Genomic DNA, 15,153 nt, shown 5'->3' with positions numbered 1-15,153 from the left:
ACGGTATAGAGAGCAGTGATAAATTACAAGGCAGAACATGAAGTGTTTGCTTTTGGAGAAAATACCATGTGAGTGGGATATATATAACCGATTTCCCTTGGTGACAGCTTTGCAAGTCCGCCCAGCTTCACAGGGCCGCTGCCTGTCTTCACCTGTAGGTCAGGAAGAAACGGCCCACATCATACAGACTTTAGATGCCCTGAGGATCAAGGGGGTGTCTGCAGGGCTCCCTTGTGTCCTCTGAGTGGAAAGAAAATTTAGGTTTTTTGAAAGAGAAAAAAATACATGCAAAAGTATTAAAGAGCTTGTTTATTCTTGTGGAATAGACAGTACCTAAGCTATGGGGTGGCTGCTTCCGCACCAATCTTTGATGTGTTGAGATAGGCACATCCCCTCACAAACACTGGGATAATTATCATTTTGTTGGCTAATTAGAAACACAGACTGAGAAATGTAGAGGCCGCTTTGACCACAGTGTTGCCCGACTTCCTTCGGAGCCACAAGTCCATGGGGAAGGGCCGATCTCTCCACGTGGATCCTTGCTTTAATGACGTAGCCGTGTGCGGTTGGCCAGTGGAGACGTTTATTTTAAACGAGGTAAGATATCTGTTTGGGAATACGCTTGCCCACTTCCCTTTCCCCTGTGGCGGGAAGAATGCGGTTACTTGACGGAAGGAGAAAGTGTTACTCAGGTTTGACTCACAAACGGGGCCGTCAACGAGGCATGTCTTATTTTCGTGATGACTAATAACCAGATTATTAGCAGTACCTTTCGGTTCATTTGTCTGGTTTTGATTTCATAATATTTCACTGGAGTCATGGGGTGGGGGCTCCGTTGGGATAGACAACAATACTGAACTATATATAGATTATTTCTCAATCTATGAGTAATTCCACATTTATTCTTCCCTATAGGCCAGTAAAATAAAAGATGAAAGTATGTAAATAAAGGAATTAAACACCAGGCACTACTACTGTCAAAGTTCAGGCAATTAAGGCGAGGCAGAGGCGAGGAGAATAAAATTAAATTACTGCAAAGCGAATGCCTTCACATCTGGAGGGCAGGTGTAAGCCTGATTCTCACGTGTCAGAACGCTCTCCCTAATTTTAGGTCTCCATTTAAGGGTCCGCAAAAGTAAAAGTGAAGCAGATAAGGTGCTAGGACTTAAAGAAATGGACAGAAATGAGAGCACAGCGGGCAGGTATAGGCGGGGTAACCTGTTCTCTGGCCCTCACTTTGAAACCAGATGAAAATGGTCTGCTGGCCTGGAGTCATTACACCTTCAAAGGTAATTAACACATGGGTTTTGTTTGGGCCCGATGAGCCCCAGATCACACAGGTACAGATGGTTGGGAGAGCAGGCCGAAAGATACCAAGGGCAAGGTGTGTTTGGATGTGCTTTCATGTCAGCAGGAAGTGCTTGACCCCTACCCCCCTTCTGACCTCAAATCTAGGCTGTCAACACCACTTCCTTGAGTGACTTGTAAAGATTAACATGTGGACTAGACCATGAGGCTGGATTTGAGAGTAGAAAAGATTCCTTAATGATAATTATGATCAGTTTCTCTGCACTGACTTATTGATCCAAAATTTGTGATCCCAATGTATAAAACCAAAGAACTCAAATTAAAGAGGCCTCTCGCCTTGACCTTGAAGCCCTTTTATCCCTCAAGACCGGATATTTTTGTATGGAACAATTCATACAAAAACAATTCAAAGGAGAGAATGCTCCAACATGCTGATGCCATAAATGTGCAGCAAAGATTTTGTAAATTCAAAGAAAAGGTTCCCCCGCAAGTGTCCACAGCCAAGGCGATGCCAACAGTTTCGTATGAGTTATCTGGAGCAGACCCTCGGATCTACAGGTCAGCCGTCTGTCTGGAGAGCGCGTTTGATGATCACATTTTATTGTTCCAGAAGGTCAAGATCTTCAAAGCTCTCCTTCTGTTCTCCACAGGGTGCCGGGCAGCAGCTGTCAGAGCTTGGCTTTGTGTTTTTTTATACGAGAGGAGAGGTAGGTTGGGCCCGCTCCAGCTGAAGTGGTTTTACTGGGGGCAGGCGCTCGGCGGACACCTTAATTTTGTTGTTTGGCTCTTTTGTGCCACGGAGCGGGGAGCGTGTGAATCCTTCAGAATGGGACGTCAGCTCTCTGGGGTCGTAGCCGATCAAACTGAGATTTGGGCATTCTTAAAGCTATTCAAGGAGGCACAGTTGGATTGTTCCAAGTGGTGTAAAAGGCCCCCGTGAGGGTCTCTATTGAAATTGATCTGTAAAAACAAATAAGCGGCGAGAAGACGGCTGGAGGCTGTGATGATTAGCCCTGCCTGCTGCAGAAGACGTGACTGTTTCTCTGACCTCCTGCACCCTCTGGCCGACCACCCTGAAACGCTGACGTTTTCTTACGCCCGCTGTGATGCCGCCCCACCCGCCTCTTTTCCCCTTGACAGGATGTCCATGAAAGAGCCCCTCTCCCCCCACCCCACCACCTGTTTTCACACCCTGCAAGCTGAAGAGCCTCCTTTTCATGGCTCCGCTGCACATTTGAAGTGTCCAGTTGCTGAACACATGCACTTGAGAGTGTCTGTGGTGTTTGGTAGAACAACGTTTTAGATTTACAAAATGTTGATCTGATTTTCAGCTTTAGACATGAGCCGGTAAACATGTTTTATTCAGACTTTGGCCACCTCCTCAGATCTCAGGGAAGGATGGCGATCCACACACAGGAGCAGGAAAGGCTCAAAAGAAAGGCAGTAACTTTGATCATTTCCTGTTCCAACTTTGAAATAGATGCTCTTGAAAGTGCTGATAACGATGTTTCATTGATTATGTAGAATGAGCAAGCGTGGCCTGCTCCCCTTCCATTCAATTCCCCTCTTTCTTCTGCGCTCGCTCCAAAAGAAGATCACTTGCATGCCATATCGACCCTTCCCTTTCTTCTTCTAAGACAAATAAAGACTTTTAAGATCAAAGCTGCTCTTGGTTAATAAAAGAAGACCTCAAATATTTCCCATTATGTTTGACATGGTTTTGGGTTTCGCTAACCAGAAGAATAACAACAGGACGGAATAAAATGATACTTCTTGTTGTTGTTGCCTTGCTTATGTGCTACAGAGGTTAAACAGACCAAACTCCAGCCCGTGCTTTGATCTCGCAGGCTCTAATTATTCAAAGGTTGTAGTTTCTCTCTTCCATTTCTCTTGTGAGACGTCGCGTCCCCCTGCTCGCCCTCCTTACTGTCCCTTCCCGCCCTCCAGATTATGATATCCAGAGTTCCCGGCTGAAACAACAATCTGTCACAGGATCCTTTGAAGTCAATGTTAGTCGCTCGTGTTTCTGTCCTGGGCCAGAGCGCTGACCCCTGACCTGCAGTGATTGCTTCCGTGGAGCAGCAGAGTAGAGATAACTGTAAATGCGGGCCTTTGATATGATTTGAGTGCCTGGAGGAAAATACAACAACGGCCAGATCTAGCTGCACGCACGTGCACATGTACGCGTGTGTGCACGCACAGCAGAAGCCAAACATGTGTATGACTTCCCAATCAAAGGGGTAACATCCTGATGCTCAAACCATCGCACGCATCCTTTGTCGTAAATCCTCCTTCTGATGTCGATCTTTTGAAGAGCACATAAAAAAACACATGAGCATTAGCGTGACATGTCGTTAAGGTTGTGCTTCAAGGCTTCGTTTACATTTTCTATGGGGCTTTATGGCAGAGAAACACATTCATCAGAGAACTGGTGACTGAATTCTGGGTATGAATGCAAAGACTGGTCATATCGGCCATGATATTGAAATTCAGAATGCACGGGTGAATTGTTTGGTACACTTCACGAGTTTTGACCCAAAATGCATTTTCGACCTTCATAATCTTGTCCCCATTCCTGAGGAGGGGGGAACACTCTGCTCCCTCTCTCGTTCCTCATCCTTTGCTCTAATTATGGCCTTTCTGGTTTCGCTCTGTACTTGCAGCCGGCTCTGGTATTTTTAACATTTTCTCCTGCTAAAATAGAAAAGAAGCAAACCAGAAAGCATCCAGCGCGCTGCCGGACTGAATGCCGAGCCGGAGCTCAGAATAGTAAACACAAGGCCTTGTAATTTGCAGAATGCTTTTGTCATCTTTACCTCTAATTTCTCCTTCAGCGCAGACGGAGCGCCGCGGACGGAGCGAAAGAGACAGAGGAATGCGTGAAAGCTCAAACTGAAGCATAAAGAAACGAGCAGCTGCATTTTTATTATTTGAGATAATTGTTTAGACATTAAGAATGAGATGAGGTCTTGTTCCTCCAGCAGGTGGGTCCCAGCTTCTCTGCACGAATGCACATCAACACACACCAACAGGACAGTCAGTCTCCGTCTGCTTAAATTCTTTGGTTGATGCCTAAATTAAATTTAATAAAAAACAAGTGGGGGCGCCGCAGCTTATGTTGTTCCAAACAGCTACCTCAGGAGGGAGCTGCAACTACTCGGGACTGTTGAGCCACACGGGTGGACTGCAGCCTCTGTCACCTGTCACCGTCTCCACCGTGCCTCAGGTTTAGTTGGTATTTCAGTGATTCTGTCCAGCGGTTGGCTGTATCTTCAATGACTCTTGTGTCTCGACTTAACTTTTACTTGAATTTCTGTCATTTATCCTCACGGCAAACAGGCAGAAGGCACCAAACGCAACATTTGCCTTCTGGGAAGCTGTTCCAGGTTGTTCCTCCATCACATGAGCAGCATCTCGGTCTCTTTCTTTGAAATGTAAATATTCTGCTGCCATGGTAACGCCTCCTGAGTAAACAGCTTAGCAGGGACTGCACATAAAATACAGAGGCGTACTGTATAGGTCTCGCGCTGGCGTGAACTTCAGCGGTGGATTCGGGGTGAAAATGGAGAACATCAAACGATGGACCTTTGATCATCTCTTTCATGTCGTGGAGATGTGATGAATTCCTTCTGGAGTTTATGGCTGCTGTGATTTTGTTTTCTCAGAAGTGAGAACATGTCTGGTTCGTGCAACCACTGTCATTGTGGCCTGCCTGTTTGTTTAGTTTAGTTTAGTTTGATCTGAGAAAAGATAGTTATAGTCATAATTAAATACCAATTTGGTAGAAGTGGTGTTTGTTAGTTTCTGTATATGACAACATTAATAATCCTTTAATAAAAAGGAAATATACCAAATTACAGTATGAGATGGAGATGAAATGAGAATTAACCCCTGTTAGCTTAGCCTGTATCACAGAGCACGGTAATGGAGGGACTATTGGTGGCTCTGCTGCAGTAAAAGGTCTCCTAAGAAAATTTTAAATGCTCATGTTATGGTGAATGCTTGCTTGTGTGTATAATTAACAATTTTGGTTGATTTTTGGTGTTATTTAAATATTTTAACAGTTTATTACAAGCTAAAGTTATAAATAATATTGTGTATCCTGTCAGTTTTTCATCATTTGCTTATTTCTTGTGTTCAAGACCGACAAATACGTAAGAGACAACCCAAAATATGAACTTTTTCTTCAATGATTTGTTTATGTTTCGTACTTTTGGGTTGATGGATGAAAAATTGTAATTCATGGCTTTTTTTCCCAGATGAAGCTGAGAGCTCCACTTACACATTTATTTAACTTCGGCCAGAGTCCCACTTAAAATAGCTACTTGAAAAGGAGGAATGTTTGATTTTCTCTGGGAGCATTATTTTTACTGATGCATGTGTCATTTTAGGTTGTTATTTCAACTCCGAGCAGGTTCCAAAATAGTTGCAAAGTGCTACATCCAAGCATTTATATGTTGAACATATAAACCGTTTTATTGCCCAAATGTAATTTTGCGGGCAAAAGTGGGGGAAAAAGACAAAAAAGAGCTTTTTTGATTTTCTTCCAATAAATGTTTGGATTTGTAATAACCTGTGGGTCAGACAGCCTGTCACTGACTCCTGTGGGGGATCTGGTAGCTCTCTTCTCCACGTAGGCTTGCAGGATCTCACGCTCTTAAAGTGTCATCGGCTACAGAGATCACCTCAAATGCAGCCGTCATTGAGGCGGGGTTTGTACTCTAGCCACTAGAAAAGGATATTAGCTGAAGAAAACAAGCTAGCTGACGGTTTTAAGCCTAAATATTTTTCTAAGCAGGCTTTGAAGTGGAAACCCACATTGCAAGTCGGCACCATGCAAATACTGTTGAATCTCTTCACTAAATGTACAAATTTCAACTCAGAGATGTTGCTACATGTCGATTCTAGTAGCCAGGTGACCTCACAAGGACTGTTTCAATAGTGTTAATCTTTGCTTAAGATAGTGAGAGAACAATGTTATTGAGTTCAACAACAGTTCTCTCCTGCAAGTCTGAAAACCTGCATGGACTAAAATGATTTTCAGTAAAAAGTGGAGACAAATTAAATGTTCTAAAGATATTTTGGTGCTTTCTATGCATGTCTTGTGTATGTGGGGTCTTGACATAGGGATGGGACCAGCGCTCTGGTGGGGTCCGACCACTTTTAAATTTTAGGGTGAAGACAAAGTTTAAGTTTAAGGTATAAATTGCGGTTAGGGTAAGAAAGAGATTTGTGAAAATGAATGGTCAATGCAGAGATTGCTGAATAAACCTTTGTGTGTGTGTGTGTGTGTGTGTGTTTGTGTGTGTGTGTGTGTGTGTGGGCCGGCGCATTATTACTCCTTGTTGGTTGTGGTGTAGTCTTGTCTGTACTGCGGGACATCTGTGGGTTGCGTGATGGGCTTTTGTGGAACAGTTCTCTGTTAGCGTAGTTAAACAGGCGCAGTCACGAGCTGTACCAGACGCCACGGGCACCAGTGGCCCCGTCTCTTTCAAGATTCCTACGCACGCACATATGCAGACATGCCACAGTTGAGAAAATAAAACGGATGCACAAACATAGCTAATGCTAACAAGCAGGTATCCTGACTGAGTATGTTAGTCAGCAACAAAAACCTTCTCTGCTGAGCGTTATTATAAGAATAATTGAATATTTGTTCGGTAGGTGAAACCTCTTCTTCTTCTCCAGCTTACTAAGATTACCATCAGATCTACAGAGAAAAACCTAAGAGTCCTTCGTCTTGCCCCCACGGCATCTCCAACCCTGCAAGGCTGCGCATAGCTAATATTGGTGAAGGTTACACAAAATTCCGGGAAGCACACAGATTGACGCCTTTTGAGTTTGGACTGTTTGAGGATCTGTGCTCCGGGCTTCTGAGATTCTCAAAAAAAAAAAAAAAAAAATAGGAAAATAGCTCCATACATCTAGTGCGCTTTGATGCGGCCAGGCCTTTTCCGATTCCATTCCTGTGAATGAGCCACCGGCTACCAGCTCACCCACTGGCTTTTCTACTTGCAACTGCATCATCTTTGTAAATCTTTCCACAGCAGCCCGGTTCATTCCTAACATGCAGCTCTCCAGGGCACTAACAGCCGCCTTTTCATGGTTATTGATTTATTTTTCTTGCGGGAGTGGGTGTCCATGAGAGTTTTATCCCAGCCTTGCCCATTTTTCAAGCCTGAAAACCTCCCTTGAGGTTGGGAATTGAACATCGGCGGCGTCTGCCAACCCTCTCGCACAGAGTTACACAAGATCCCACAGAAGATGGATCATGTCGGGAGGTGATGGCATTGGCAGGCGGTTGGGATGACTGTTCCGCTGATGACACAGACGTATGCGAAGTGATTTTAATGTGAGGGGCGGTTTATGACTATGAGAGTGTAAACAGGCTGTTGGAGATCAAACGGCGAGTCCATTGACTTTGACGTTGCGGTTTTTCCGACATGATTCATCTCTGGTGTTGGTATTCTAAAGAGTTTCATGTAAATTACGAATCACGACCGTGAAGATTACTGATTAATTCTATCGCTGCATCATCTGTAAATCAAATTAATATATAATTTGTTTGTTTTTGCGTTGAAGGAGGTGAGGGGACATTCTTTCATTCTCACAGGGACCCTCTTTCTTCTGTTTACTGGGCTTGTTGTGTTTTTCTGCACACTGTGATTTCAGGAACACACCCGCAGAGCCACACACACCGGCGTGCCAGCATGGGAGGCCTGGCTGGCTTGGCAGGCAGGCTTGGTCCATCACAGCACCCGGCCTTTTTTTTTTACGAGATTACTTGAAAGCGTGGGTAATAACGACGAGCGTTTGATCATCGGAAACCAAGCTGATTTACTGTCGAACCTAACACCGTAGCTCAGACCTGGCAAAGCATCACCTCTGCTTGCCCAAGAGGAAGATGAGAGTGAAACAAGGCCTCCGACACTCCTCTTCCACTTTCCGGCGATTTACAGGGATCAGGCAGAGGTTTGTTGCCAGGCCTCCTCCACAAAGCTTTACCTTTAGTGGGAAGGACTAATGAGCTAATGCAAAGGAAATTTTCAACTTGTGTCAGACACTCACGCTCAACAGAAAGGAATTAACAGCATTCTTGTCAAACAAAATGGAAACATCTGGTTTCCATTTCTGGGCATTATGTCATGGCATCGCGGTCCACTTTTGAAGTTGCCTTACCTGAGTGTTGTGGGATTGTTTCCCACATGTTTCTCGCTGGATAAATAGCTGATTGATGAATGTGTTATTGCAGTTGGCAGTTGGAAGCATGGAACAGGTTGTAAAGACGCACCTGGCCAACGCTAGGCACCGACTGTGGCCGTGTGAGGATGCCGCAGCACTCTTGTAGGTTGTTAATACTGTACAAGTCAGCAGAATGTGATAAAATTGTTATTGCCCAATGCTGTTTTTTTGTGCACCCAACCAACATTGTTAAATCTTCAACATCAGCTGTGTCTTGAGTGCTGTTAGAGGCAGGGCTGCACCGGGCTGGGCAACGGTTGTGTTCTGTGTGTCGATTACTGTGATCAGTAAATCCATGTGATGGAAGATATAGAAAGGCAAATGTATCACTTTATTTCTCAGGTCCATTTTTGGACAGACCAGGTGGCTGATGTCCGGTTTGTCTCCAGCCCAAACTGTTCCCACCCTGCATCTGGAACTTACCTCCTGCTGTCAGTACTTTTACATCAAAGTAATTCAACCTGTCAGATTCAGGAGTAAGCGGTAGGACTTCTCTCTTAATAATAACTGAGCTGGGAATGAGCTGGCTATGCTTCATTTTACACCATATACCAGCCAATAACCCGCCTCTTCCTCCTTTACACTTCCGGAACGTCTGTCTATATGAGCCTGGCCCTGCTCAAGGTTTCTTCCAGAAGATTAAACGGGAGTTTTCTCTCGCCGCTGTTGCTTGCACAATGGTCAGACTCTGGGTTTCTGTAAAGTAGAATTGACCCGCATCACAACAGATAAAAAAGCAACATAGCTACATGGTTTGAAAATATTGACAAATAAAAATGAAATAATAAAGCATTTTTTTGCCCAACACTAGCTAGCCCTACAGCTAGCTAGTCCTTTCAAGAGCAAATGCCGGTGGAAAATGAGGACAGGCCACTTAAAACCATGGAAGTGAACGGTCTGGTTTACAAGAGACGCAGCGCCGAACAAAAGAAAAAAGGGATAAAGGATGTGTTTTCTTCAAAGGTCTTACTGTAAGTGCAATTTTAAAAAAGGGCTGGGTTGCCCCTTTCTGTAATTAAGCTCCTCAACTAGGGTTTGTCTGGAATTAAAAGGAATATTACCACTTTTTTTTACCATGGATGTTTTTATATGTCTAAGTTTGTCTGTGGTGAAGGATGAAAGAGATGCCTTCCCTTGTCTCCCAGAGAGTCTTCACAATAGCGGATAATAGACAAGGAAGAGGCTCCGCTTGGTTGGACTCTTTGGCTGGACTCCTTAAAAATGAATATTTCCTTCTTACAGTAACGCAGTTTTACTGTCCTCCACACAAACATGTGCGATTAAGTACCTCATTTCCACAGCCACGATGCAATATGTCTTTTTCAGTTTCTTGTCCTCTCCGATCATTTCTGAAAATCACTGCAAGCACTCTTCTGCTCAGGGAGAGACCAGGACGATGGGCTTTGTCAAGAATCTTCCAACGTGAAAAATCTGATGATTGCAGTTCAGACGAGTGGACTGTGAAGCATTATCTGTGGTTCCGTGGTTTCTTCCTCAAAGTACAGCTCCGGGGCAGCTCTCAGACTTCAACCACAGCCGCTGCTCTGCTTCCAAGGCGACGCTTCAAATGACAGTCACGCGCTGACGTCAGACCAGGGTGTTTTGCTACAAAACCAAGGCAGAAAAATAAGAATGATATAATAACAAAGGATAAGAGGATGCTCTGATTCATCAGAGCCGATTAACCGAAGCGTGTTTGTTGTTTTCTCGGCGTTTTCTTTTTTTTGAGTGCCAAACATTATGAAATCCGGATGGAGGATAGTCTGCAGCGCTCTTCAAAGACAAAGAGGATGTATAATTAATAACAGAAATCACTAATTTTAAATGACAACAGAAAACACCCAGGTTCCTTTGAACCTATGAAATTTCTTCGTTGACTTGTGGTCCTTTAATTAACGTACATTAAAAAAATTGGGTGGGGTCCGTCTATCCGGGGCCCATCATCTACTGCAGGCATCTCCACCCACCACCCCAGACAAGAGCGAATCAGATTTTCTTCATGCGCAAACTTGTTTTGGCGATTGCTCTGCAAAGGGTCGCCAAAGTTGCCCGATTCAATGCAGGCGTCAGTTAGGAAAACATTGCAAACAGGCAAACTGTCGACACCTTCCTGGTATATCTCAAGATGGTTGTGTCAGTCTGACACTAACCACAAGCCTCAGAGTGAGTCTGTGGTGCTGCCTGTAAACGTCCCGGTGTGGCGTGGCTTGTGTCTCGTGCTCTACCGTCTGCGCTTCTGGATCTCAGCCCCTGCACCCTTGTCCACAGTCTGCTAGCTTTGTTTATATGATGCTCAGAGCTAAATTTGGAAGGGAATGGTCATTATCAGGTTCGTTGGGAGTTGGAGTAAAACCATTTGCTTAAAGTCACCTTTCCTCTTACTTCCAGTCGCTCTAAAATCATGCAAGAAAATGTGGTGGCATCTAAAAAGGTGGGGCACAAATTACCCATGGCTCTTTCCTGTATGAGCTGAAAGTCAAGCATGTGGCCAGTTTCATGTTTCTCTCTCTCTGATCTGTGGGTGGTCCTGGTTCATTATCCTCGGATGATCTTTTGATTGCAATTCAATATGGTTCTTTAGAGAAGGAGCCATTGAGCCACCTTGTCACTGGTAAAGAAGTGGTCACATGATCACACTGCAAAAGTTGACACGTAATACAGCTCAGGATACATTTATCAGTATTTCAACTGCAAAATGTTATAAAGGAACGTGATCATCCAGGATTTTTGCAAGTGAGTTTTTCCTTCCGTGGAAGCACATTTGTCTTTGAGGTTGTTATGGTTGCACTAAGCTGCTTTGATGTCCCACCACTTGCATTACTGATGCATCCAGACCCATTCAGCCAATTCTCCCTGCAGCCGAAGTGATATTTCTCTCGGTGGACTAATAGCTGACCAAAGCTTTGGAAACTGACAAGAGCTCCCATACATGTTTCTTTCTATTGTCGTTGACACAATCGCCACAAAGACAGTTTTGACAAATAGAATCATGGGCCACGGTGTCTTTCACAACACATACAAGACATTAGTGGGGGCGTTTTTGGTACCTACATGCTGTCAGTTCCTTGCACCAGGTGCACCAGGTACAGACATGATTTTTTACATTAACACCTTTATAGGCCTTAATGACATGCCAGAGTTCAATAAAAAAAATCTGTGGGCACAACTTTTTTCAGAATTGTGACTTGCTTTTAATGCCCATAAAGCAGCTATGGATTAGTCACCTTTTTTCCATGTGACCTCATCTGTGTTCAATTTTTATTCCTACTTAAAATTGGCCATGGGGATAACATTGCATCCTTTGATCAGTCCTGCCAGGAATTGGACTTTTTTATCTCGTTTATCTGATGATGGCCCCTAATGGGGGGGTTACATTTAGCAGGGCATGCCTTGATGTGGGCCTTGATGGCTGCAGGACAGAAAGAAGAGAGGGCCAGAGCTCTTTAACAGTCGGAGGCGAAGGAGAGACGATTACAGATGCGGCCCAAGAGTGTTTGAACCTTCTCTTGCTCAGCCGCTTTGTGTCAACATCTATCAGTCCCCAACATCAAAATCCAATCAAATCTCTTCTTTTTCAGCTTTAAAAGCCCCCCTCAGATTGACAGTTATTAATTCACATGCTGATGGCCTTTCTGGACAGGCTCTAAGTGCAGGAAATGACATGCAATCAACAGGCTTCTTAAATTAGATACCCCTCCCTCGTTCTTCTGTTCATTGACTTGCTGATGGAGACATTGAGATGTGAGGAAACGGAGCCCCCTACTCCATCACTTGCCTCGGACAACCTCGGCCCCGCTGAAACGAAAGCCTTCTTCTTCTGCACTGCAGCTGGACTCGGGGGAGCCTGCAGAGGGGCTGTTTATTTGTGCAACAAAGTAATCGGGGGGTCTGTCATTATTAGGCCTAGCCTTTGCAACTTTTCTCTTTGGTAGCCTCATCCTTTGTTCTGTCCCCATCAGCCCACCCTCCTCTCCATTTGCCGCCACTCTATCACTGCCGTCAAACTTTTTCTTTGAGCCTCATCATTATCTAAATCCTATCCTTGAACCCTCGTGACCCCAAGATGTAGTCTGACCCACTGATATGCATGTACAAGAGCCTTTTAAAAAAGGCTTTCCATGATTCCATTTTTATGTGGCATGTGTAAGTGATGGAGAGACATTGGTTGCATGCCTGTGTGAGTAAATATGCCGCCCTGCTGCCCATTGATGTTGGGCGACGCAGGCACACTTTCCCTTGTTTCAATCAAGGAGAAAAAAATGTGTGTAACATGCTAATAATTTAGTCGGTTGTGTTGTGGTTTAAATCATGAGATTCTTTCAGTCAAAAGGCAAGCGCAAGTAAACAAGCTCACACATGTGGCCACAATATTGCTGTTTTTCTGTCCAGGGAAGCTTTCTCTGTGGGGAAAAAAGGGATGTTATCCATCCTTTTCATTCGGCGTTAACCACCAACAGGCCTCGTAAGAGGCAACGACCGAATGCGAGGAACTTTAGTCAAACAAATGACGTGAAAACGTCTTTGTCACATGGCTCACATCACACACATTCATAACCCAGCGTAGTCAAAAGTAAACTTCCAAATTGGAGCATAATTATTTTAATTCACTCCATGTTTCCGTCTTTATATGCTGTTGTGTTTTGCTGCTTTGAATTAGGTGATGCCTCTTAATTCCCCTGTTTGTCCCAAAAAAAACGGGCGGAGGTTCAGGCTGGTCTGCCTGCTGAATGACGGCGTATCCAGTCTGCAGCGCTCTGCACAGAAGACACATCTTGTTTTTCAACTGGTGGTTTTCTTAAGCCGCAGCGTTTGATGTGGTCTGCCCTTAATCACACAACATGCTCTCTAAACATGAATTACATTCATCTCCTCTCCACCACTCCTGGACTCTCCCCCGCTGCTGATTGTCACAGCCTTTGTTGAGTTATTGTGCAAGGTCGGAGTGAGACAAGATGAAGACACCAGCCTTGATCTCAATGAAGTGATTTTGATCCGGCCAATCTGGCAATTAGGCTACTGAGGGAAGAGTGAACCTCTAATCCTGGATGGGACACATGTGTTCTTTGTAGTCCTAATGTCTCTCTTCCTCCTCCGTCCACATCACTATCTGATAGGACACAGAGTGAGTATTACACTGATACCTCAGATGGAAGCCTACCATTACGACAGAGATGCTTCGCTCTTTGAGGATGAAGATGTTTAATTATGAGATAAAGGCCTGATTTAACTGTATTTCCTCCATTTTGCTTCTTAGACAATTTCCAAAGCCCTGGAATCAGCGTGTCCCTCACACTCACAACTAGCGGGGCTACTTTTAAAGCTTGATTGGATAGTTCTGTCATTTCTTGTCCCAATAATCAAAAATGTTGGCAACTAAGTTGGTTGCACGACAATTGAGAAAATGTAAGTCGATCCTGCATTAACTCCTCCATTTTGGCCAAAAATGCAGGTTCTCACCTTTTTCCCCTGTCACTTGGATCCATTACCTGGATGCCTAAGACCAGGTTACAGAAATTAAACCTAATAGAATTTTATGTGGCCTTTTACACACACACCAGTGCTGCCTGATGGTGCAACAGAAGGCATTCAGCCACACGACTTCTTAAGGGGGCAGAGATTAAATGCTTTTTATCTCTTCTTACCCATCCTTCCCACTGTCCCCTGGCTGTTGGAGCTCTAATGGGCTGAGCAGTAGGTGGAGGATAGAACTAGAATAAGCAGACTGGTTGTTAACATATCAACCGTTTTTTAAGCTTCAAGGGCATCAAGTGAGATCAAAGCGAGGCATTGAGTCCGAAAGCAAGACACAACAATCCATCAAGCCTCCAATTCAGCTATCACTGAATGAGGAAGTGGTCATGAACATCAATGGAGGGCTTTTCACTGGGCCCTAATGGGCTTTGACGATCAAACACAAAGAAAATGTCATTATGGTCTCAGAAAAAGCCTCTTGTTGTCTTCTCATGTGTTTATTGTCGTAATTAAATCAAAAAGTGACCCAACTCACACTTTTTTTGTACTTAACAAGCAAATACTAAGATAAGCTATGCGAATGCTCCCTTTCTTCCCTTTTTTCTTTCTTTCATGGCACATTGTAGCTCTTCTCCTTTTTCTCCCTCTTCAGGGTGCTGCTGTGAATGTCTCCCGTCCCCTCTGGGACTTCTCTATTTCTCAGTTTTGTTTTGTTTTTAGCCATTCCGCATTTACACCCAGTGTTACACCCTTTGATGTTGTTGCCTGGGTGCTCGTGGACAAAGGAGCCTCCATCAGCTGGATTTGAGGATGGTGTAGTGGGGGTCGGGGATGAATAAAGAATCAAAGTAACCAGAGTGGGCTTTGGAGGCGGAGGACTCCATGTGAAACTGTGAACCATGTACCCCTCTTAAACATGGGCCAGGGCTTCACAGTTGTCATTGATTTTTGTTTCTTTGTGCTGCAAGCCGTCGTCCCTGTGAACTCTTGCTGCAGATGGTTGCAAATCGCCAAAATCTCAAGAAGATATGGGCAAAATATGTCACATAATCAGAAACAACACATTTGTCAAAGATGCATTCAAAGGCATTCATTTAGTGTCTGTCGTTCAGCTTGTTGCCGCTTGATAAC

The 15,153-nt window shown here is 44.3% G+C and overlaps 2 long non-coding RNA genes across 3 annotated transcripts; both read right to left on the bottom strand.

Moving 5' to 3' along the window:
* Window positions 1-9,014: 9,014 nt before the first annotated feature.
* LOC115249903 (uncharacterized) lies at window positions 9,015-11,004 on the bottom strand. The gene is made up of 4 exons (XR_003888519.1): window positions 10,921-11,004; window positions 10,701-10,849; window positions 9,839-10,155; window positions 9,015-9,246 (listed from the first exon to the last, which is right to left on the bottom strand). It is a non-coding gene; the product is annotated as an uncharacterized lncRNA (long non-coding RNA).
* A 2,159-nt stretch (window positions 11,005-13,163) lies between these two features.
* Window positions 13,164-14,245, bottom strand: LOC115249902 (uncharacterized). Of its 2 annotated transcripts, XR_003888518.1 has the most exons (4): window positions 14,193-14,235; window positions 14,008-14,044; window positions 13,411-13,657; window positions 13,164-13,304 (listed from the first exon to the last, which is right to left on the bottom strand). It is a non-coding gene; the product is annotated as an uncharacterized lncRNA (long non-coding RNA). The 2 variants fall into 2 exon arrangements; XR_003888517.1 differs by lacking the exon at window positions 14,008-14,044 and having other exon boundaries at window positions 14,193-14,245.
* Window positions 14,246-15,153: the final 908 nt, after the last annotated feature.

Source organism: Takifugu rubripes, chromosome 5 (assembly GCF_901000725.2).
Source record: "Takifugu rubripes chromosome 5, fTakRub1.2, whole genome shotgun sequence".
Classification (NCBI taxonomy): Eukaryota; Metazoa; Chordata; class Actinopteri; order Tetraodontiformes; family Tetraodontidae; genus Takifugu; species Takifugu rubripes.
The sequence above is the reverse complement of the archived record's forward strand: the minus strand, read 5'-3'. Positions and strand labels throughout refer to the sequence as shown.